Source organism: Hemicordylus capensis, chromosome 6, assembly GCF_027244095.1.
Source record: "Hemicordylus capensis ecotype Gifberg chromosome 6, rHemCap1.1.pri, whole genome shotgun sequence".
Taxonomy (NCBI): Eukaryota; Metazoa; Chordata; class Lepidosauria; order Squamata; family Cordylidae; genus Hemicordylus; species Hemicordylus capensis.
In genome coordinates, this window is record NC_069662.1 from 46,735,958 (window position 1) to 46,757,449 (window position 21,492).

At 44.5% G+C, this 21,492-nt stretch overlaps 2 protein-coding genes across 19 annotated transcripts in view; one reads left to right on the top strand and one right to left on the bottom strand.

Annotated features, from left to right (window-relative positions):
- The window catches only part of IGFBP4 (insulin like growth factor binding protein 4), a 67,822-nt gene that overhangs the window by 42,570 nt on the left and 3,760 nt on the right, over window positions 1-21,492 (bottom strand). The gene's annotated exons all lie outside the window — the stretch shown is intronic.
- Window positions 13,548-21,492, top strand: part of LOC128329473 (collagen alpha-1(XVIII) chain-like) — a 79,847-nt gene continuing 71,902 nt past the window's right edge. For 6 of the 18 annotated variants that reach the window (XM_053260746.1, XM_053260747.1, XM_053260749.1 and 3 more), the window contains exon 1: window positions 16,695-16,954. The gene's annotated coding sequence lies outside the window, so the exon portion shown is untranslated. Of the gene's footprint in view, window positions 13,610-13,740; window positions 13,780-16,692; window positions 16,955-17,002; window positions 17,448-21,492 lie in introns of those variants that run through there. The other 12 variants (XM_053260762.1, XM_053260768.1, XM_053260764.1 and 9 more) reach the window with 10 other exon arrangements.

The window sequence follows — 21,492 nt, forward strand, 5'->3', positions numbered from 1 at the left end:
AGTGGTTAGAGTGTTCGACTAGGACCGGGGAAGCTGAGTTCAAATACCTAAGCCAGTCACTTCTCTCTTAACTTAACCTACCTCACAGGGTTGTTGTGAGAATACAACATAACCATGTACACCACAGTGGACTCCTTGGAGAAAGAGCAGGATATAAATGGACTAAATAATAATAGCAGTAGTAGACATGATAGAAATGTATAAATTTATGCATCAAATAGAGAGAGTGGACGGAGAGAAATTTTTCCCCTCTCTTGCAACACTAGAACCAGGAGTCATCCCATGAAACTGAAGGGCGGGAAATTTAGGACCAACAAAAAGAAGTACTTTTTCACAGAGGCCTTGGGCTGTTCTTATGTTTGTAGTAGTAGTAGTAATATGGAGAAGGGAAAATCTGGCAGAAGAAACTTTTCAGACCCCTGCTGCTTGATCCTCCTGCTAAGCTTGCTGAAATTCCCTCCTCTACACAAGGTGCAGAATGTCTAATGTTGAAAAGTTAAATATCAGAGACATGCTGTGGCTATTGTCAGTCAGCTCCAGATGTTTGGCTGTCCCAAGCAACTGCCCTGCCCTCCACGTTCCAAGAGGTGCACCCTAGGATCTCACTTCCCTGTTGCAGAAGGCACTCTGGATTGTGGGCAACCATGGAGAATTCTAGGGTCCTGCTCAAGCTTCTGTTGTACCTTTGCAAAAGATCCTGGAGGCTGGAGCTCATCTCTTGCACTGCACTTGCTGCTTCATTCACATCCCCTCAAAATATCACTCCCTTAGCAATTGCCACTTGGTTTGCAAGTCCTGCAAGTAGGCTGTGCATCTGGCTCTTATGGGCAACAGCCCCCAGCAGGCCTACCTTTCATCTAGTTCTCTAAACCTTTCCAAATAGGCTTTGTATGGTAGCAGCCATCTCACCATCCTGTGGCAATGCATTCTCTAGGTCAATTGAATGCTGCTGAGTGGGAAACATAGTTCCTTTCATTCATGCTACTAAGGCAGGGCTTATGTTGTATAGTGCTGGGATACCCCCCATTTTATTTCAGTCACAAGCTTGCTGGGTGGCCATTTAGGCAAGTTATTAGCCTCATTTCACACTGCACATCTGCTTACACACACACACACACACACACACACACCCCTTTGCAACAAGGTGGTAATACTAGACTACTTTGCAGGAAGGATTTTTTACCTTTTTAAAGTGCTTTCAGTACTTAGGAAAAGAGCTACATAAATACTAAGATGGCACTTAGAGAGTAAAGGCAGAACTATAGGTTCTGTCTCTACCATGTATTTTAAAAGCACTGTCGTAACTTCTCCCTGCATCCACATGATGCTTTCCCCCCAGGACTGGTTCTAATTTTCCTTATAAACATGAGTCTAGGGCCTCGGGCTAGGGGAAAAGCAACGCATGAGATGTGGGGGAGTTGAAAGGGGAAAGTAATAGGGGAGGGAAAGATTATGTACGTACTACTCTCTTCCTCGTATGCACTGGAAATGTTACCCTCTCAGACCCATTTTGCAAAGGAGAAGTACAGTCAGGTTTTGATAAAGTATTTATACAAATACAAAGAATATTTATATACCGCTTTTCAACAAAAGTTGAAAAGTATTTATATGCCACTCTTTGGCTGAACCAGAAATGGATGATCACAAAAGTAACAAACAAGCAGCAATATACAGCACACACACACACAAACAGCAGCAGCAGCAGAATCAAACCCAGTTAAACACACGTTGGAGGGAGAATCTGTAGTTCTGTCTTTTAAAAAAATTGTTCAATTTTTATACGCCTTTCATAATGCATCTCAAGGTGGTTTACAAAAGGTAAAATGCAATATTAGTCAGCACTGGATAATCATATTATCAGAGAAGTTTGGTTAATATTATTAATGCTTCGCTGAGGGAGGGCAAGATGCCTCCTTGTCTTAAGGAGGCTAGTATTAGACCACTCTTGAAGAAAGCTACGCTGGATCCCTCAGAGTTAGCTAATTACAGGCCTGTTTCTAACCTTCCATGGTTGGGCAAGGTGGTTGAGCGGGTGGTGGCCTCTCAGCTCCAGGCAGTTTTGGATGATGCAGATTATCTAGACCCATTTCAAACTGGCTTTTGTGTAGGCTATTGGGTCAAGACAGCCTTGGTCAGCCTGATGAATGATCTCCAACTGGCTATTGACAGAGGGAGTGTGACTCTGCTGGTTCTTTTGGTTCTCTCTGTAGCTTTCGATACCATCAACTATGGTATCCTTCTAGACTGTCTGGGGGAGGTGGGATTGGGTGGCACTGTCTTACAGTGGTTCCGCTCCTACCTCTCTGGCAGACTCCAGGTGGTGTCACTTGCAGACTGTTGTTCCACTAAGTGAGAACTGAAGTGTGGAGTCCCACAAGGCTCCATACTGTCTCCAATGCTTTTTAACATCTACATGAAACCACTGGGAGAGATCAACAGGAAATTGGTGCTGGGTGTTACCAATATGCTGATGACATCCAGATTTACTTTTCAATGCCAACCACATCAGGAAATGGCATATCTTCCCTAAAAGCCTGCCTGGAGGCAGTAATGGGCTGGATGAGGGATAACCAACTGAAGTTGAATCCAAATAAGACAAAGGTACTGACTGTGGGGGGACAGGACCTGAGAGATGGTTTAGATCTGCCTGTTCTGGATGGGGTTACACTCCCCCTGAAAGATCAGGTATGTAGCTTGGGAGTGCTCCTGGACTCAAAGCTCTCCCTGGTTTCTCAGGTGGAGGTGGTGGCCAGGAGCACTTTTTATCAGCTTCAGTTGATACATCAGCTACATCCATTTCTAGAGGTTAATTAGCTTAAAACAGTGGTGTATATGCTGGTAACCTCCAGGCTTGACTACTGTGATGCACTCTATGTGGGGCTGCCTTTATATCTAGTCTGGAAACTACAATTGGTACAGAATGCAGCAGCCAGATTGGTCTCTGGGACAACACAAAGGGACCACATAACACCAGTTCTAAAAGAACTGCACTGGCTGCCAATATGTTTCTGGGTGAAATAGAAAGTGCTGGTTATTACCTATAAATCCCTTAATGGCTTGGGTCCAGGCTATTTGTGAGAGCGCCTCTTTTGCCATAATCCCTGCCGCCTGTTACGATCTTCTGGAGAGGTCTGGTTACGGTTGCCACCGGCCCATTTGGTGGCAACCCAGGACCAGGCTCTCTCTCTGTGGCTGCCCCAGGGCTTTGGAATAAGCTTCCACCTGAAATAAGAGCATCTCCTACTCTGTTTGGTTTCAGGAAGAACCTCAAGACCCTCCTGTTCTCTCAGGCTTTTCATTAGAATGAATTTTAATAATTTTTAAAAACTTATTTTAATAATTTTATTCTATTGCTTTTATTGTCATGTATTTTGATTTGTGACTTTTAAATATTTTAAATTTTGTACACCGCCTAGAGATATATATATCAGGTGATATAAAAATATGATATAAAATAAATATAATTTCATTAAAATCACATTTAAAACTTTAAAATCACTTGAACAGTAAAAACCATAAAATACCAAAACAACAACCTCCATAAAAAAGACAAACAAAAACAAGAAAGCCAAGAAACCTGGCATCCTCTAAGGGGAAAAGCCTGGACAAACAGAAAGGTTTTTAGTTGTCCTTTTAAAGGACAACTAAACAGTCACAGCTGTTAAAGAGTGGAGATTCACTGGGAAAGTACTCCAGAGTCTGGGAGCAACCACAGCCAAGGTCCTGTCCCGTGTGCACAACAATTTAGCCTCTCTCAATGTCAGCACAAGAAGCAACGACCCCTCTGACAACCTTGTTGAGCGGGCAGAAAGCCTTGGGAGCAGGCAGTCCTTCAGATATCCAGGTACATTGAGCCCTTTTGAGTTTCCCAGCACTTACTTCAGTGTAAACATGCATGCTCTCCATAAATATTACAATCTGTGTTATCAAATCTATTGCCCTCAATTCCATCAGAGTTTTTGCATTATGGGCAATAAAGCAGAACATTTTCATCCTATTATCTCAGCACCCCAGTCTCAATTTTATATCCCTCTGCCCTGTCCCTGCATAGTTGTCTCTTACAGAATCTAAATCTTAAATTTCACAGAATCTAAATCCAAAAGGTTACAGCCATCTACCTTATCTATTTTAATCTCTCTCATTCCCTGAGACCACCATAACAGACAAGCTGCTCAGGGGCGTAACTACCATTAGGCAAGGGGAGGCAGTCGTCTTGGGGCCCCACTGCTTCGAGGGGCCCCCCAGAGGCACATCACATGACTCACCACCTGCCCATGTTGCACCCCCTATGAATTATGTTGAGTCCCTTGGAGATCTGCAGGAGCAGAGAGTAAAAAAACTAGATTCAATGTGAACTGGATATTCACCATATTCATAATGGGGATGTGAGTGTGAGTGCACTATATATTGTGAAGTGTGTTTGTGTGTGTATATCAGCGAGGGGCCCATTTTAAAATCTTGTCTCTGGGCCCCCTCCAACCTTGCTACGCCCCTGAAGCTGCTATATGCTATACCAACGTCTTTATCATGTATGTATCCATCTCTAACATGAAATGTATGCCACTGCTCAAGCCAGCCTGACAGTCATAACTTCTGACTTGCTTGTTTCCCTGAAAGCTAGCTGATATTGGGGAGTGATAAGAATGCACTCTGCACACGTTTAGAACCGCTCTCACCTTTACTATTGCTGCTTTTGTTCCAGTTCTGAATCCTGAAAACAGGCTTGGAGGCTAAGCCCTTACTAAAAGTAAAGGTAAAGTTAAAGTGTGCCATCGAGTCGATTTCGACTCTTGGTGCCCACAGAGCCCTGTGGTTTTCTTTGGTAGCATACAGGAGGGGTTTACCAATGCCTCCTCCTGCGCAGTATGAGATGATGCTTCAGCATCTTCCTATATCACTGCTGCCCGATATAGCACCAGCGGGGATTCAAACCGGCAACCTTCTGCTTGTTAGTCAAGCATTTTCCCCACTGCACCACTTAAGGTGGCTGGCTGCTATTAAACAATGATGTTTAACTCCACAATGTGATTGAAAATGAGGGCCGAGACCACAGTTTTATGAAACTGGGAGCTGATTTTATTCCATGAAATGACAATAAAGCCATTTTTGGAATATGCCAGGCTTGCACACAGGGTGGGGGGTGAGGGCCAGTAGAGGGCATGTTCCCAGCCATATCAGCTGCTTTCCTCTGGACAGTTGTATTATTGTCTCTTGAAAGTTTAAATCTCTCATCATATTTTGGCCTGGGCAGATTTGGCTAAAGTTCACTGAGAAATAACAGAAAGGCCTCAGCCGTTGACTATAAAAGTGGGGGCGGAGAAGAGAAAGGGAGAGAGAAAGTCAATCCAGAACAAGCCAGCAGCTGTTTCATCAAAAAGCCCCCATGCCAGGCTGAAGGAAAGGGGGCAAAGGGAAATGAAAACAGAGCAGGGAGGGGGGGAAATGGTAGGAGGTGGCAGACAGTGAAAATGCATGGAACTAAGCTGACAACATGGAATTAAAAAAAGGAAAAGATGAATACTTACTGCACTAAGTGGAAGTAACCATGTTAGGGCCTTAGGATATTTAGTTAAGTACTACCACTAGAGGGGGACAGTGTGCTGTAATTGTCTCCATTACCCAAACCCAGCAACCACCAAGCAAAATAAATGGAGCACTTTAGCTTTGCAACCAACATTCAGGGGCAGAGGGATGGTTCGGTGTTGCCACAGTCTTGACAGTTTTCAAAGTCAGTCCACCATCACCACCAGCCACCACTGAGGAGCAAATTTTAATCTTAATTTATTAGCTTTGCTTATTGTCAAAGAGGACCTCTCAAGGGCTTCTCAAAGTACCTTCCCTTTAAATCAGACTTTGCTCAGTGGGCAGAGGAGAAAACCCTGTTCCCAAAACATTGGTATTTTTTGTTCCTAGAAAAATATTTCACTTGCCAACGTGTGGTTTTAAACCACCTTTGCTCCTCTCCCTTTCCTATCTCTATCTCTCCCTCACAGTCACTGCCAAGGGCACAGATTCGCCTTTGTCGCTCTGAAAAGGGCAGAGCCAACAATAACAATTTCAGAAGATTCTGTTCCTGGTACTGAGGTGACAAGAGACAAAGATGTTTGCTCTCTGGGCTACCCATTAACCTGCTCACCCAGTGGTGTCTGCGAGGTAAAAGACAAGCATAAAAAGTCAGCAGTTCAGACTAAGGAAATTGTACCCATCCGGGTAGTGCTAGGATCTGCCATTCTAGGTCAGCCCTCTGTCTTGTGTGGTCAATTAGATGTCCCAGGAAGTTCACTGCAGGACATAGTTGGCTTATGTCCCTTGGTATTAGACTCTCAGCATCTAGTAAGCAGTTCTACTACCTCTGAACATAAAGTTTGTGTTTCCAGCTGTCACAGCAAGTAGCCATCTATAGACCTATCCTCCCCTCCTCACTTGTCTATTTTTTCCTCTCCTTTTTAAAAGAACGTTATGATTTTCAAAATGGCAACTCTCTCATATTTAGCAGGGGGAGAACATCTGTCCCAATTCATCCCAACATAGTGTCTCTCCAGATCGCTGTTGCTGGTGTCTTTCTTTGCATTTATTTTTCAGTTATCATCCCCTTTAGCACAGGGGCTTTATTTCTTTGCCGCTTTTACTCTCATTTCTTTACCGCTTTTGCTGTGTCAACTACTTTGTGAACCTTTTGTTGAAAAATAGTATATAAAAATTCTTAATAAAATTAATAATAAAATAATAATAATAATAATAGGAACCTAGGAAGCTAGCTTATACCGAATCAGATAATTGGTCCATCTAGCTCAGTATTGTCCACACTGACTAGCAGCAGCTCTTCATGTTTCAGACTGGGGTCTTTTCTAGTCCTATTTGGATGCCAGGGATTGAACCAGGTTCCTTTTATGAAGAGTAAATAAGTGCTTTGTAAATAAATACTTCCCTGTGTTCCTCGCCCCCAGCCTGCTTCGTATCAGTGTCAGTGGGGGAGTCATCCACCCATCACAACACATGTCCTGGCCCACACTCATTCCCAGGAACTGCTCATTCTACCTTTAAAGCAGAGGACGCCATTATTCATCTGCACTACTTTGGGCAGTTCAAACAATAAACATTAGAATAGGAGAAGCCTCCTACCCTAATCTGGGAGCTGGGCACACCCCCAATTTTCAGTCATACGTAGATATAAGCGGGGAGTTTGATCATCCGTCCCAGCTGAGGACGGAATCTGGGTCCTAGGGCTCCTTCTACCCAGCTGGGGCTTGACCGATGATCTTCCCGCCTCCAACCTTGTTTTTTTATTTAACACATGATCAAAAATTGGGAATGCGGCCAGTTCCCAAATTAGGGTAGGAGACTTCTCCTGCTCTAATGACAATTGTGTGAACTGCTTTCTGGTCTCTCCAGAGGCAATCATCCAACCAATATTCTCCAAGCTCACTTAGGCTCTCCACCCAAAGTTATGAAGATTGTGGGTTTGTTCTCCAATGCATACTTATTAGTGACTGCGGCAACAAGGGATGGCTTGCATGTGTGACTGGGTCTTCATGGCTATGAACACCACAGAGGGAGCTTGCAGATCTCAAGTCGTCTGAAGTGCAATACTTTTCAGGGAAGCTGATTCACACAGGCCTGAACTACACATGCAAAAGAAGGAGGTGACAAAATGGACTATTCTACTTCAGATGAAAGATGGGGGGGATCATGTTTGAATGTCCCTGTACCTTCAAAACAAAACAAAACAGCAAGGAGCAGTCTGGGATAGAACCTTTCCCACCTGCATCTGGAAGTGGTACAGGCTAGCCCATGCTGCTGCTTGTGTCAACATGTCCTCAGCTGTTGGTCATCAAATAGTGAAAAACTAAGTGGTGTGTGTGTGTGTGTGTGTGTGTGTGTGTGTGTGTGTGTGTGTGTGTACAGCAACCCAGTAATGCAATTCTAGTGTGACAATGACAGAGAACGAAAAAGTACTAGACGGCCTTGTGTAATGCTCCAACCACCATTCATGGTGTTCGTGAAAGCCTTAACTGTTGCAGATGTACCTCTTTCCCCATAGTTGTGAATGCAGGTGGCTTTTATACACCTTGCGTTCCAAACAAGCAATCAAAACTTGCACCTTTAACGGTACTGTACTGATAGAGTAGGATTTTCCTGCCCTATTCCTTTCTCCAGTCCAGTTGCTTACTGTCATCCATCTGCTGCAGCAAGCAAGATGTTGATAGCAGATGGGAGACGAAGGTGACTGACAGGACCTGCAGGAGGTACAGCAGGGGCAATCCCTCCTGCTGCATCAGTACCAGAAATGTACATAGTTGTCCAAGGTTGTTCAAAGGGGGGCAACCCTGGGTTCCAGACTAGAATGACCAAGTGCAAAGGAAGACAGGGCTTCTCTACCCTACATATTTGTGCAGAACAGGAAACTTTTGGCAGATGCAGCTTGTCCTACACCGTTGAGAAAAGCAGCACTTGCTGAAATCCTTCTTCTGCAAAGGTGTTAGCGCTTGAGGTGCCCCTTCCTCCTTCACATCTAGTTACCTTACCTCTTTGCATTTACAACAGAAGGTGTTACAGTGGAAAGGAGTCCATCCTAGAACTTAGAGGTACAAATTTGTTCAGTAAGAAATACTGGGTGGACCCTCACACATACATGCATACCCCACACAGTTATAGCCCTAGCCACTGGTGTTGCTGGACCTTTGTCCGATAATCTATGTAGTATTGCTGTACACTCTGGGTATCTATATCCAGGATAAACAATAGTGAAAACAGGAGCAATAACTTTGGAAAAGAAGAAGCATGCACTGGCAATTAGGTACCTTAGGAATATAGGAAGCAGCCATATACTGAGTCAGACCATAGGTCCATCTAGCTCAATATTGTCTACTCAGACTGGCAGTAGCTTCTCCAAGGTTGCAGGCAGGAATCTCTCTCAGCCCTATCTTGGAGATGCTGCCAGGGAGAGAACTTGGAACCTTCTGCTTTTCAGTTCTCCAGTCCTTAGGCTGCCCTACAAAGCTATTCCTTCTATAAGGCATGTGTTAACCCCAGCCGAACTAACAACTGTCCCTTCTGTCACAGAATTTGGACTGTGAACATGTTGCTGCTGCTGCAGTGCCAACTGCTTTTTTTTTTTAAGCAACTGTAATGTTCATGGGCATTCTATAACACTACACCAGTTTGAGCAGTTAATATCAAAAGCGTTCCCTGCCACAAGCACAATGCAATATAGATATCTTAGTGCTAAGAAGAGATAGGAAAGCGGTTTCTGTTCACCAATGGAGAAAGCCCTTGCTCAGCCTTAAATCTCAGAAAGGATGTTCCTCTGATGCTCCAGCTGTTTCCCGGATGTCTCATCTCCCCAATTTCCACTGAAGGCAGGAAAGTTGGCTTCCTGTTATAGCTTCCAGGGTAGTATCCTTTGGGATGCCATGACCTGACAACACTGAATTATGTAGAAGTCTGGGAAGTCTGGGTTCTGCCACCTTCAAGCCACATGGCAGTAGGATATGTGTACAACCCAAGAGGGGAAAAGAAGGTGGAAGCAAGAAGAGCCAAAGGGAAGCATCAATGCAGAGGTGTTGCATGGTACTTACATTATCAAAAGAGGCATCACTGAAGCTCAGATTCTAGGGCTCAGTTATTTGAGTCATGGCCAAGACAAATATAAAATTTGAGACATACAGAGCCATCACAGCTGTGGTTTTAAATTTTTGAATTCTGTGCTGCGGTAACCATAGTTCTGTGATCCGTGCAAATATGCACATTTGCATATACAGTGTTTGCTTATTCTTCTTTGGTTAGCCATGGGGTGGAGAAAAGAGCTGTGCTGAGCCCTGAGGCCCCATCCCTGGCCTGACCACTACTAGAAACCCTAGCTAGTCCCTTGCCCCTGCTCCAGAGAGGTTCCCTGTAGGCACCATACTGCCTACAGGTACCAAACTGCCTATAAAGGCACCAAACTGCCATAGTTCAGGGGCTGAGCACATGGACTGCATGAAGGTCTCGGGCTCCATTGCTGGCATCTCCAGGGAGGGTTGGAAAAGATCCTGTCTAAATCCTGGGAGAGTTACTGCCAGTCAGTGTAGAAGACAATACTGAGCTGGATGGGTCAATGGTCTGTCTCAGTATCAGACAGATTCCTATGTTAAAAATGAAATTTTACACATTTCATATCACAAACTGAAAAGCTGAGCATACTGAAAAAGCTGAAAAGCATATTACAAGCTGAAAGCTGAGTTTCTGTACCCATATGCATGTGTTTTTACCAAAGTTGATCTTTAATCTATATAAGATTTTTTAAAACACTTAAGAACATGGGAACATAGGAAGCTGCCATATACTGAGTCAGACCGTACAGGTGAAACTTGAAAAATTAGAATATCGTGCAAAAGTTCATTAATTTCAGTAATGCAAATTAAAAGGTGAAACTGATATATGAGATAGACGCATTACATGCAAAGCGAGATAAGTCAAGCCTTAATTTGTTATAATTGTGATGATCATGGCGTACAGCTCATGAGAACCCCAAATCCACAATCCCAGAAAATTAGAATATTACATGAAACCAATAAAACAAGGATTGTAAATAGAACAATATCGGACCTCTGAAAAGTATAAGCATGCATATGTATTCAGTACTTGGTTTGGGCCCCTTTTGCAGCAATTACTGCCTCAATGCGGCATGGCATGAATGCTATCAGCCTGTGGCACTGCTGAGGTGTTATGGAAGACCAGGATGCTTCAATAGCGGCCTTCAGCTCTTCTGCATTGTTTGGTCTCTGGTCTCTCATCCTTCTCTTGGCAATGCCCCATAGATTCTCTATGGGGTTCAGGTCAGGCGAGTTTGCTGGCCAATCAAGCACAGTAATCCCATGGTCATTGAACCAGGTTTTGGTACTTTTGGCAGTGTGGGCAGGTGCCAAGTCCTGCTGGAAAATGAAGTCAGCATCCCCATACAGCTCGTCTGCGGAAGGAAGCATGAAGTGCTCCAAAATCTCCTGATAGATGGCTGCATTGACCCTGGACTTAATGAAGCACAGTGGACCAACACCAGCAGATGACATGGCTCCCCAAATCAACACAGACTGTGGAAACTTCACACTGGACTTCAAGCATCTTGCATTGTGTGCCTCTCCATTCTTCCTCCAGACTCTGGGTCCTTGGTTTCCAAATGAGATGCAAAAGTTGCTCTCATCAGAAAAGAGGACTTTGGACCACTGAACAACAGACCAGTTCTTTTTTTCTTGAGCCCAGGTAAGACGCTTCTGATGTTGTTTGTTGTTCAGGAGCGGCTTGACAAGAGGAATACGACATTTGAAGCCCATGTCCAGGATCCGTCTGTGTGTGGTGGCTCTTGATGCACTAACTCCAGCCTCAGTCCACTCCTTGTGAAAGTCCCCAACACTTTTGAATGGCCTTTTCCTGACAATCCTCTCCAGGCTGCAGTCATCCCTGCTGCTTGTGCACCTTTTTCTTCCACACTTTTCCCTTCCACATAACTTTCTATTAATGTGCTTTGATACAGCACTTTGGGAACATCCAACTTCTTTTGCAATTACCTTTTGAGGCTTTCCCTCCTTATGGTGTCAATGATGGTTTTCTGCACAACTGTCAAGTCAGCAGTCTTTCCCATGATTGTGATTCCTAATGAACCAGACTGAGAGACCATTTAAAGGCTCAGGAACCCTTTGCAGGTGTTATGGATTGATTAGCTGATTGGAGTGGGACACCTGGAGCCTAGACTGTTGAACCTTTCACAATATTCTAATTTTCTGGGATTGTGGATTTGAGGTTTTCATGAGCTGTACGCCATGATCATCACAATTATAACAAATTAAGGCTTGACTTATCTCGCTTTGCATGTAATGCGTCTATCTCATATATCAGTTTCACCTTTTAATTTGCATTACTGAAAGTAATGAACTTTTGCACGATATTCTAATTTTTCGAGTTTCACCTGTAGGTCCATCTAGCTCAGTATTGTCTACCCAGACTGGCAGCAGCTTCTCCAAGGTTGCAGGCAGGAATCTCTCTCAGCCCTATCTTGGAGATGCCAGAGACGGAACTTGGAACCCTCTGCTCTTTCTAGAGTGGCTCCATCCCCTAGGAGAATATCTTACAGTGCTCACACATCAAGTCTCTTAATTATACTTTTTCCACACTTGTTTTAGATTAAGGGCCAACTCGAATAATATTTTTCTCCGAGAGAAAGCAATGGGTTTCTTATGCAAGTGCTGAAGGTAGGATTCTGAGGAAAACTTTAATATAGAATAAAATTCTTGCAGTAGTGTAGAAAAGTCTGCAATCTTCTGAGTAAAGGTAAAGTGTGTCATCAAGTCGATTTCGACTCCTGGTGCCTACAGAGCCCTGTGGTTTTCTTTGGTAGAATACAGGAGGGGTTTACCATTGCCTCCTCCTGCGCAGTATGAGATGATGCCTTTCAGCATCTTCCTATATCACTGCTGCCCAATATAGTACCAGCAGGGATTCAAACCAGCAACCTTCTGCTTGTTAGTCAAGCATCTCCCCACTGCACCACTTAAGGTGACATATGTGGTAGCCATTAGAAGTTCAGTGCCTAATAATGCAATTCTTTCTGCATGGAAGATTCAAGTTTCTAAACAAGTGGTAAGAGCTGAATGCAGTGAAGTGATTAATTAATTGTTTCACCATACACCCAATTCCCAGCTCACTCTGACCCTATTCAGACACTAGGCCTGTTCACACGACCATTTGTGGGTGGGTTGGAGGATTAGAGAGTTCCTACCCCATTAGCAGCACACAAGCAGAACCTCCGTTTGGGTCAACAAACCCAGAAAACACATAATTAAGCCAGACTCACTGTCCATTGTTGAATTAGGAAGCCAATAGTCCTCTGAGGCCTCCATGCCTTCCGAGCATGCTTTACATTCCCAGTAGACTGGAAAACCTCATTACATCAGTAGCTGCCTTTGACTGGCCATGAAGGAGCAGGAGGTGGAGTCAGTCCTGCTGAAGCTCCTCCAACTACAGGGTCATAGAGAGGCTGATCATAGAGAGGAATCCTTGCGGGTTCCTCCGCTCCCCACTTGCCCAACCCCATAACGAGCCTGGCTTTTTAAAAAAAAATTATATTTTTATTATTTTTTTTTACATTTTATATCCTGCTCTTCCTCCAAGGAGCCCAAAGCGGTGTACTACATACTTAAGTTTCTCCTCACAACAACCCTGTAAAGTAGGATAGGCTGAGACAGAAGTGACTGGCCCAGAGTCACCCAGCTAGTATCATGGCTGAATGGGGATTGGAACTCGGGTCTCCCTGGTTCTAGTCCAGCACTCTAACCACTACACCATGCTGGCTACCAGTGTGTGACTCCTCATCTGTATCGTGTGACTCCTCGTGCTGCATGCAGCCTGCAGAATCACAGAGATGAGCGCATAGAGCGCCCGTATGATGGGGGAAATCCAAATGCAACATGTGTGCCCCGCATTGCTTTGAGGGATGCCTGGAGGCTGGAACAACAAGTTCCGGCCGCGGATCCCTCCACTCTGCTCTGTGCTTCATGGGGCTGCATGGAGCAGGGCTGCCCGTGTGGGCACATGGGAGGCGCACTGAGGATGGACAGTTTGGTCGTCTGGGGGGAAGGTAGGTTAAGTGCAGCCTTTTCCCCGCACCTTCCCAGCCTGCCCAGGTCGATCATGTGAATCGCGCCACTGTGTACTTTACAGGGTGACACATCCATGGATGGCAGCTTCTGTAGCCATAGCTCTCCATTGTTTCTAGGCCTGCTAGGTCCCAGTAGCCAAGTACAAGAGGTAAGTGGATCAAGATGACCAGAAAAGCAAGGTAGGAGAGCTCTCGTCTCCCCCTACCTTGGTTAAGAGCAGGATACAAAAGGCAAGCTATCCTGCTTTGAGCAACCTGGGTTGGAAAGATTTTTGTGAGTTCACACAATCAAGCAAACCAGGATAGAATACCTCCTACCCCGATTGTGATGTTTGTTTGAACAGGCCTATTATGTTGTACCTGCATTCAGATGTCTGTACACTCATACTTGTGTAAATGACCAGGGGTTTAGCTATAATTGAGGTTCAATTGAGGATAGGTTCAAAGAAACTGGGGCCCCCACCTCTTGAGGGAGCCCCAGATCCACCCCTTCCTATTTTCTTCATTATCTCCCCCACTCCAAGGGGCTGTTGGGGAGAGAGACGAACACAGGCCCCCTCCTCCCTAGCTATGCCCCTGTGAATAACTGTACCTGCATTCATTTAAAAAGTGAATCTGGGTACAGACTCCTCAAATGCATGATACAGATAGCAAGTGTACTGCTGCACCTGCATTCAGCATATGTGAATAACTGTACCCATGTACATTGCACACTTGTATGAATATTGAATATGATGTATGAATAGGACTTGTGCTGCAACACAAGTTGCAACACCAGGAGCTTTCCCAGACAGCAGACTTTACTGCGGATTTACTGAGAGGCTTTACTGCGAGTTCAAAGTTGCCCCCAAGAAACGAAGCAAAAAGTGGATTTTTTTACCCCTGAAATTAATTGGGCTACACTCTAAAGCACAATAATTCATAGCACGCAATTAAAAAAATCCAAACGTGCTATAATTTGTAACTCACAATAACGTATAATGCACAATAAAAACCCCGAATTGTATGTGAAATGTTCCCCGATAGCTCACAGGGACTTCTGAGTAAATTTGGCCGATATGTGAATGCACCCCTTCCATTCCGGAGGAGATGCGAAATAAAAGAAGAGTGTGAAAAACTTCCAAGGGAAAAATGTTTGGGGAGCAAAAATAGAGACAAAGCATATTCTGAAGGAGAACACTTGGTCTTACACATTAAGCCTTTCCCAAAAGAAACATTTCTATATTTCACATGAATGCTCTAGTTCTAAACTTTTGCACTCAAAAGTAACTCAGATAAGATTTACATCCAAGTTAGTACATTTTGAAACATTAATTCCAATTCTAACTTTAAAGTCCCTCTGTTGTTGACTTAGTTGCAGTCTCTAGGTATGCTAACACTGCAATTTTTTTCTGACTGGAGATAAATAATGAAAATTCTCCTTGATCAGTTTTGCAGAGGTGGATCTTTGTGCATACCTTTAACAACTATGTATCCAGAAATCAACAGGAGAAGCTTTTCCCTGCATAGAGATGTAGTGATAGAAAACCTAACCTGTTGAACTTTTACTTGTTTCACAGCTGTTAAGTATGGGAATGCTTGCAGGAAAAAAGATGCCAATCACAAATATCAAGTTATATGAAGAGGTGCCTTGAAATATCATACAATAAAACAATGCAGATGACTCAAGTAAGATAGCCAATCAACACCCTCCTGGGCAGTGGGGCATATAAGGGAATCTCTGGACCGAAACTTTCCAATTCAGAGAGAAAAAAGGAGTCAGTGCTGATATGAAGCAGAAAAGGTAGAAGAAAATGAAGCTTAAACATGCTTTGAAAAGATATGGAAAAATCCACCTATACAAAAGTACTCTGCATTTAGTTAACTAGTGTGTGTGAAAGAGGCCCATTTACCTCTCAGTTCTTCTGCACTCAAGCCTCTGGAGACTCCAAATTGCCCTCAGGAGTTTGGGGCTCTCAAATATCCCAGCCTGGAAGGTAGGCTAGGCAGTGAGCGGAGGGCGGGACGGGGGGGGGGGGGAGGTCTTGAACCACAGCTGCAATGGAGGATACAATTGCTAGAATTACAGTTTGACTCTGGGATATTATTACTTTGGCAGTGGCAGCTGAGTCATTTCCCTCCATCTCTCTTGCCTCAAACTGATCCACACTCCTGGCTCATACATTTAACTTCTTTAACTATCGACATATAATCTCCCAGATGACTTTTAAAAAGTTTGAGATGCCAGGCCTCAGCAAGTGAGCCACAGAATTTTGGACTCTGCCTTAAGCAGAAGCCGTTATCACTGGCCCGGTCATGCGCTTTTAACAGCCGCTTGACACCCAGAAATGTAGCAGGTGACACTTTCCCCACTACAAGTCCACGCCAGGAAAGGTTTTGCTTAATTTCTGTAGTTGGTAGAGCCCAAGCAGGTGGGGAAGACAACACTTTACTCAGGCCTGAGTGGTCCAGGAAGGCCCAGTCTGAACTGCAAGCCTATTACAGAAGAAAAGAGAGAGGAGGAGGAGAAGAAATGAGGCTAAATTGTAGATTAGGCTTGAGAATGTTTATGCAAGCTGATTGCTCTGCATCTATACAAGGTGTCCGGATCTTGGAAGACTTGCTGGGGCTGATCGGGAGCAGTATTGAAACATCACAAACAACAATCTGGATGTATTATTTAGAATAGTTCTATATCATTTTTCAACAATAGGAGAGTTTTCAAAGTGGTTTGCATGGCTTAAGGAATGAGAAGATGGTTCCCTGTCACAAAAGGGTCCACAATCCCAAACCATACAGAAGGAAGATTTCAGCAACAGCCAGTGGGAGAGATATAATGCTGGGTTAAATAGGGACAGTTGATGTTCCCAGGCTAAATATAAGTGAGTCGCCACTTTAAAAGGTTTTGAGTGAGTTGCTGGCCCAGGCCCTCTTCTAGGAGAGAGAGAGAGAATATGCTTGAGGTCCCCCCCACCACACACACACCATTTTACTGAACTCCTCCCAAAACATATGTGTCTCTCCCTCTTCCCCCTCCACACACCCCAAATTATTAAGTGAGAGAAGTTGCTCCTAAGGCTTTCCCTCTGTCTGCTTACACAGGAAACCCTGGGCGAAACAAAGAGATGTGTGTCTCCATATGTGACATACTCTCTCAAGGAGCTCTGGGAATTGTAGTTCTTAACTCCTGAGGCCGTTTCTGATGCATAGAGAAGCGGCACCAAGAGGGCATGGCAGCTCATAGGCCGAGTAGGAAGAAGGAGGGGCAGGCACCACAATTAGGGGCATGGAGATCCATCCTGGGAGCCAAAGCTGCTAATAGGATGTACAGGTTCCAGAATGTATGTGAGTAAATAAGTTAGGCCTCTGGTGCGTATTAGAACTGACACTAGATCCCAGGGACAGAGGACAGGGTCTGAAGGGAATCTGAATTCCTCTCAAGATATAATGAATATACATGCCACATTGCCTTTTCTGGCTATAAATACAAACCAGGCAACCAAACATGGAAGGAACTTAAACTACAAGATCTAAAGAAGCTAAAGGGCACCAATCAGTCCTCCAGTTTGTTTGTTTGTTTAACATATTTCTATACTGCCCAAAACTTACATCTCTTTTTCAGAACAGACCAGGCCTCCTCCTCCTCCTTCAGAGGGGTGTGTGTATGTTGTTATAAATTTGTAATGGACCCAAAGAAATTATGCTTGGCCTGGGCACTGTGTGTTGGGCTGATGCTAAGGGCACAGACCCAGGGTAAAAAAGTGATCATTCAGAGCTTCCCACACTCCACAGATGAAAACAGAGATACTCTATTGTACTTGACACCAAGGTTCCTGAGGTAATGCAATCATTACCACTGTTGTTAAACATGATTTAAAGCATGTAATGATTTAAGTGTGGGGAAAATACGACTGGACAATGGATTGATGATGATGTTGTGTGAATCCCCCATAAAGAATGAGTGAACAAGGCGTGACAATCACAGACAATGCCCCATCTGGAAATGCTCCTGATAAACTGACCGTTAATCTAGTAACTTAATCTAATAACTAGATTAATCTAGTAATTTTGGAAAGTTTAATATAATGTTCAGTCTCGCACTTAAGCCAGCTGTACTTATTCAGAAGCCCTTACTCCACTGACAGGCGGTTATGGGAGTGGTTGTGGAAGGGAATCTAGTCATATCCTACTTCACGTGTGGACACGCTAACACAGAGGTTCCCAGCTTTGGGTCCCCAGATGGTGGTGGAGTTCAAATCTCATCCTTCCCAGCCAAAATAGCCAAAAATCATTGTGGCTAGGGAGGATGGGAGTTGTACTCCAACACCATCTGGGACCCAAATGACCTTTGGTTATTGTGACTGCGGAGCAGAGCTGCACAACTCTGGCCCTCCAGCTATTGTTGGACTACAACTCCCATCATTCCGGACTATTTGCCACTGTAATTGGGGAGGATGGAAGTTGTAATCCAAAAACACCTGGTGGGCCAAAGTTGTGCAGCCCTGCTGTGACGAATGTAATCCAATAACATCTGGGGACCTACAGTTTAATCTGTAGGGATCTTGGGGTCATGGTGGACAGCCCGTTGAAAGTGTCGACTCAATGTGTGGCAGCTGTGAAAAAGGCCAATTCCATGCTAGGGATCATTAGGAAGGGGATTGAAAATAAAATGGCTAACATTATAATGCCCTTATACAAAACTATAGTGAGGCCACACCTGGAGTACTGCATACAATTCTGGTCACCACATCTAAAGAAGGACATTGTAGAACTAGAAAAGGTGCAGAAGAGGGCAACCAATATGAACAGGGGCCGAGAGCACCTTTCTTATGAGGCAAGGCTACAACACCTGGGGCTTTTTAGTTTAGAAAAAAGACAACTGTGGGGAGACATGATAGAGGTCTATAAAATCATGCATGGTGTTGAGAGAGTGGACAGAGAGAGATTCTTCTCCCTCTCACATAACACTCGAACCAGGGGTCATCCCATGAAATTGATTGCCAGGAAATCTAGGACCAACAAATGGAAGTACTTTTTCACACAACGCATAATCAACTTGTGGAATTCTCTGCCACAAGATGTGGTGACAGCCAACAACCTGGATGGCTTTAAGAGGGGTTTGGATAACTTCATGGAGAAGAGGTCTATCATCGGCTACTAGTTGGAGAGCTACAGGCCACCTTCAGCCTCAAAGGCAGGATGCCTCTGAGTTGCAGGGGAGTAACAGTAGGAGAGAGGGCATGCCCTCAACTCCTGCCTGTGGCTTCCAGTGGCATCTGGTGGGCCACTGTGCGAAACAGGATGCTGATCTAGATGAGCCTTGGGCCTGATCCAGCAGGGCTGTTCTTATGTTCTTATTCTTATGTACACTTTAGAACTCCAGCACTAACACACTTTTTAAAAGAAATCCCCCAAAGGCAAAATAGGGACAGTCATTTATCAGGGTCAAGTGTCAGGAAATAGGGACAATGAGAGAGTAGGTTAAGCGCCTTCTGCCTATTGCTCCCTAATAATTTGGCATCCTAATTAAGTAGATTTATTTATTTATTTTTACATTTTATACACATTTTATAATTAAGTAGATGGCCTGCCCAGCAATATACCAGGTAGTCCATAGGGACAATGCTCTCAGTTATTGGATGCCTTGACTGCACATGAAGACAAACTGCATTTCCTACCTAAAGCCTCCCCCTCCTATGCAGAACTAATTTAAGAGGCAGACCTCTCTAATCCAGCATTGTGTTTCCCATAGGGGCCTACCAGATGCCTCTTGGAAGCTCACATGTAGGCATTCCCCTCTCTGTCTGTTGTTGCTCAGCCTGCAACTGGTGTTTAGAGGCATGCTGTCCCTAAACCTGGGCATAGCATATAACCATCAGGACCAGTAGCAATCTCCTAGCCAACAGATTTCCCATTCCTACTTTATATTCTTGTTACTGTCCCCCTATTACCACCTGTCCCTCTGGGTGGCTGATGTGGTTGCCTCCCTTTATCTTCACAACAATACTGGAAAGTTAAGCGGAAACATAGCGGTCAACCAGTGAGCCTTGTGGCAGAGCAGAGATATAACCCCAGGTTTCCCTGGGTCTAAGTCAAGTAGTTAGCACCTATACCACACTGGTTGCATTGTAGAAACATAAACCTGGAGGCAACGAAAGGCCATCTATCCCAGCATCTTGCCCAAGGGTGGGACCATTTGTCTTTCAGCTGCTGGCCCCTATTGCTTTCTTGTTCCTTTCTCATCTATACAAGGCTAGATGAGATGAAAGTTAATGTGAACAAACTGCCAACATATTATGGGATATTAAATGTATAATCATACCAATTTGTAAGTAACATTTGGCCTCCTTTTTGTAATATATTTTATACTTGAGATGGCCAACTAACAGGATTCATTTGCTCTGCCCACCCCATAAAAGTAAAGTTGTGCCATCAAGTCAGTGTCAACTCCTGTCAATCACAGAGCCCTGTGGTTGTCTTTGGTAGAATACCGGAGGGGTTTACCATTGCCATCTCCTGCGCAGTATGAGGTGATGACTTTCAGCATCTTCCTATACCGCTGCTGCCTGATATAGGTGTTTCCCATAGTCTGGGGAACATGCCAGCGTTCGAACCGGCAACCTCGGGCTCTCCAGGCAAGTTACTTCCCTGCTGCATTATTAGGTGGCTTGCACCCACCCCATAACAATCACACATTTTAATCAAGATGCGTTGTACATCTTATCCTTGTGAACAAAGGAAGCTGCCTGAACCATTGGCTCCTCTTGCTTAGTGTGGTCTATACTGATGGGAGCAGTTTCAGGCAGGAGTCTCTCCCAGCACTACCTGGAGATGCTGCCAGGGACTGCAACTGGGATCTCCATCCAAGGATGGGTGTGATACTTGGTGTGTATTTCGGTATTTCATGCCAGTTCTGGAGAGGCAAAGAATCATTTCCAATTTGCCTCTGACTTCTTCATCCTGTCCCACCCCCACAATGAGGACCCCATAGCATCTAGCTGCAAAGCCTTTACTGCGAGGTCATGCCAACTTTATTATAGGCTTTGACCATCTGTGTGGGTGTTGGATTGTTCCATCCCCTGATGAGAGGCCAGAGACTACAGAAATCAGTAAAATCCTATCCAAGGTTATTATTTATGCTATACATTTTATATGGTGTATGGCAGGGCTGCACAACATCAGCCCTCTCGCTGTCAACTCCCATCATTTCTGACTATTGACCACTGTGGCTTGGGATTACGGAAGCTGTAATCCAACAGCTGGACAGCCAGAGTTGTGCAGCCCCAGCATACAATATCAATTGTATTGCTGAAACTTAAAACAACTGGTATATTTGCTGCATCCCCCACCACCCCCACCCCGCTCCCCTTTACTGCCTGGTTCACGGTGCTCATGATGAAATTAGTTACGTATTTCTGTGCTGTGATTTTTCGGGGTGGGGGGAGGCTGCTGGTTTTTTAAGACATAGTGGATCCCTTAGTATTGTGACTTAGTCTGATATTATTGAAAATCCATTTGAAATTTGAAACAAGAAATGGGGGTGCCAGTCAAGCTGCCAACTCTTTAGCCCCTGTAACTATGCCAGAGGTGCCTGAGGCTTTCTAACTATTTGCTGGACTACAACTCCAATCATCTCCGGCTGCAAAAAGCTGAGGCTGGAGGTGATGCAAGTTGTACTCCAACAACACTGAAGAGCCTTAGGTTGGCCACCCCTGAACTATGCCTTAATAGCAGCAGGATCAGCTACAATCAGCGGGTGAAGGTTTCACCTGCTGATTTCTGCACTTAGTGGCACAAGCGCTAGCCAGACTGATTTTGGGTCAGTTGGCAACCATACTTGTGCAATCTTACTTTCACTTGCATCCATCCCTGAGCTTATGGCC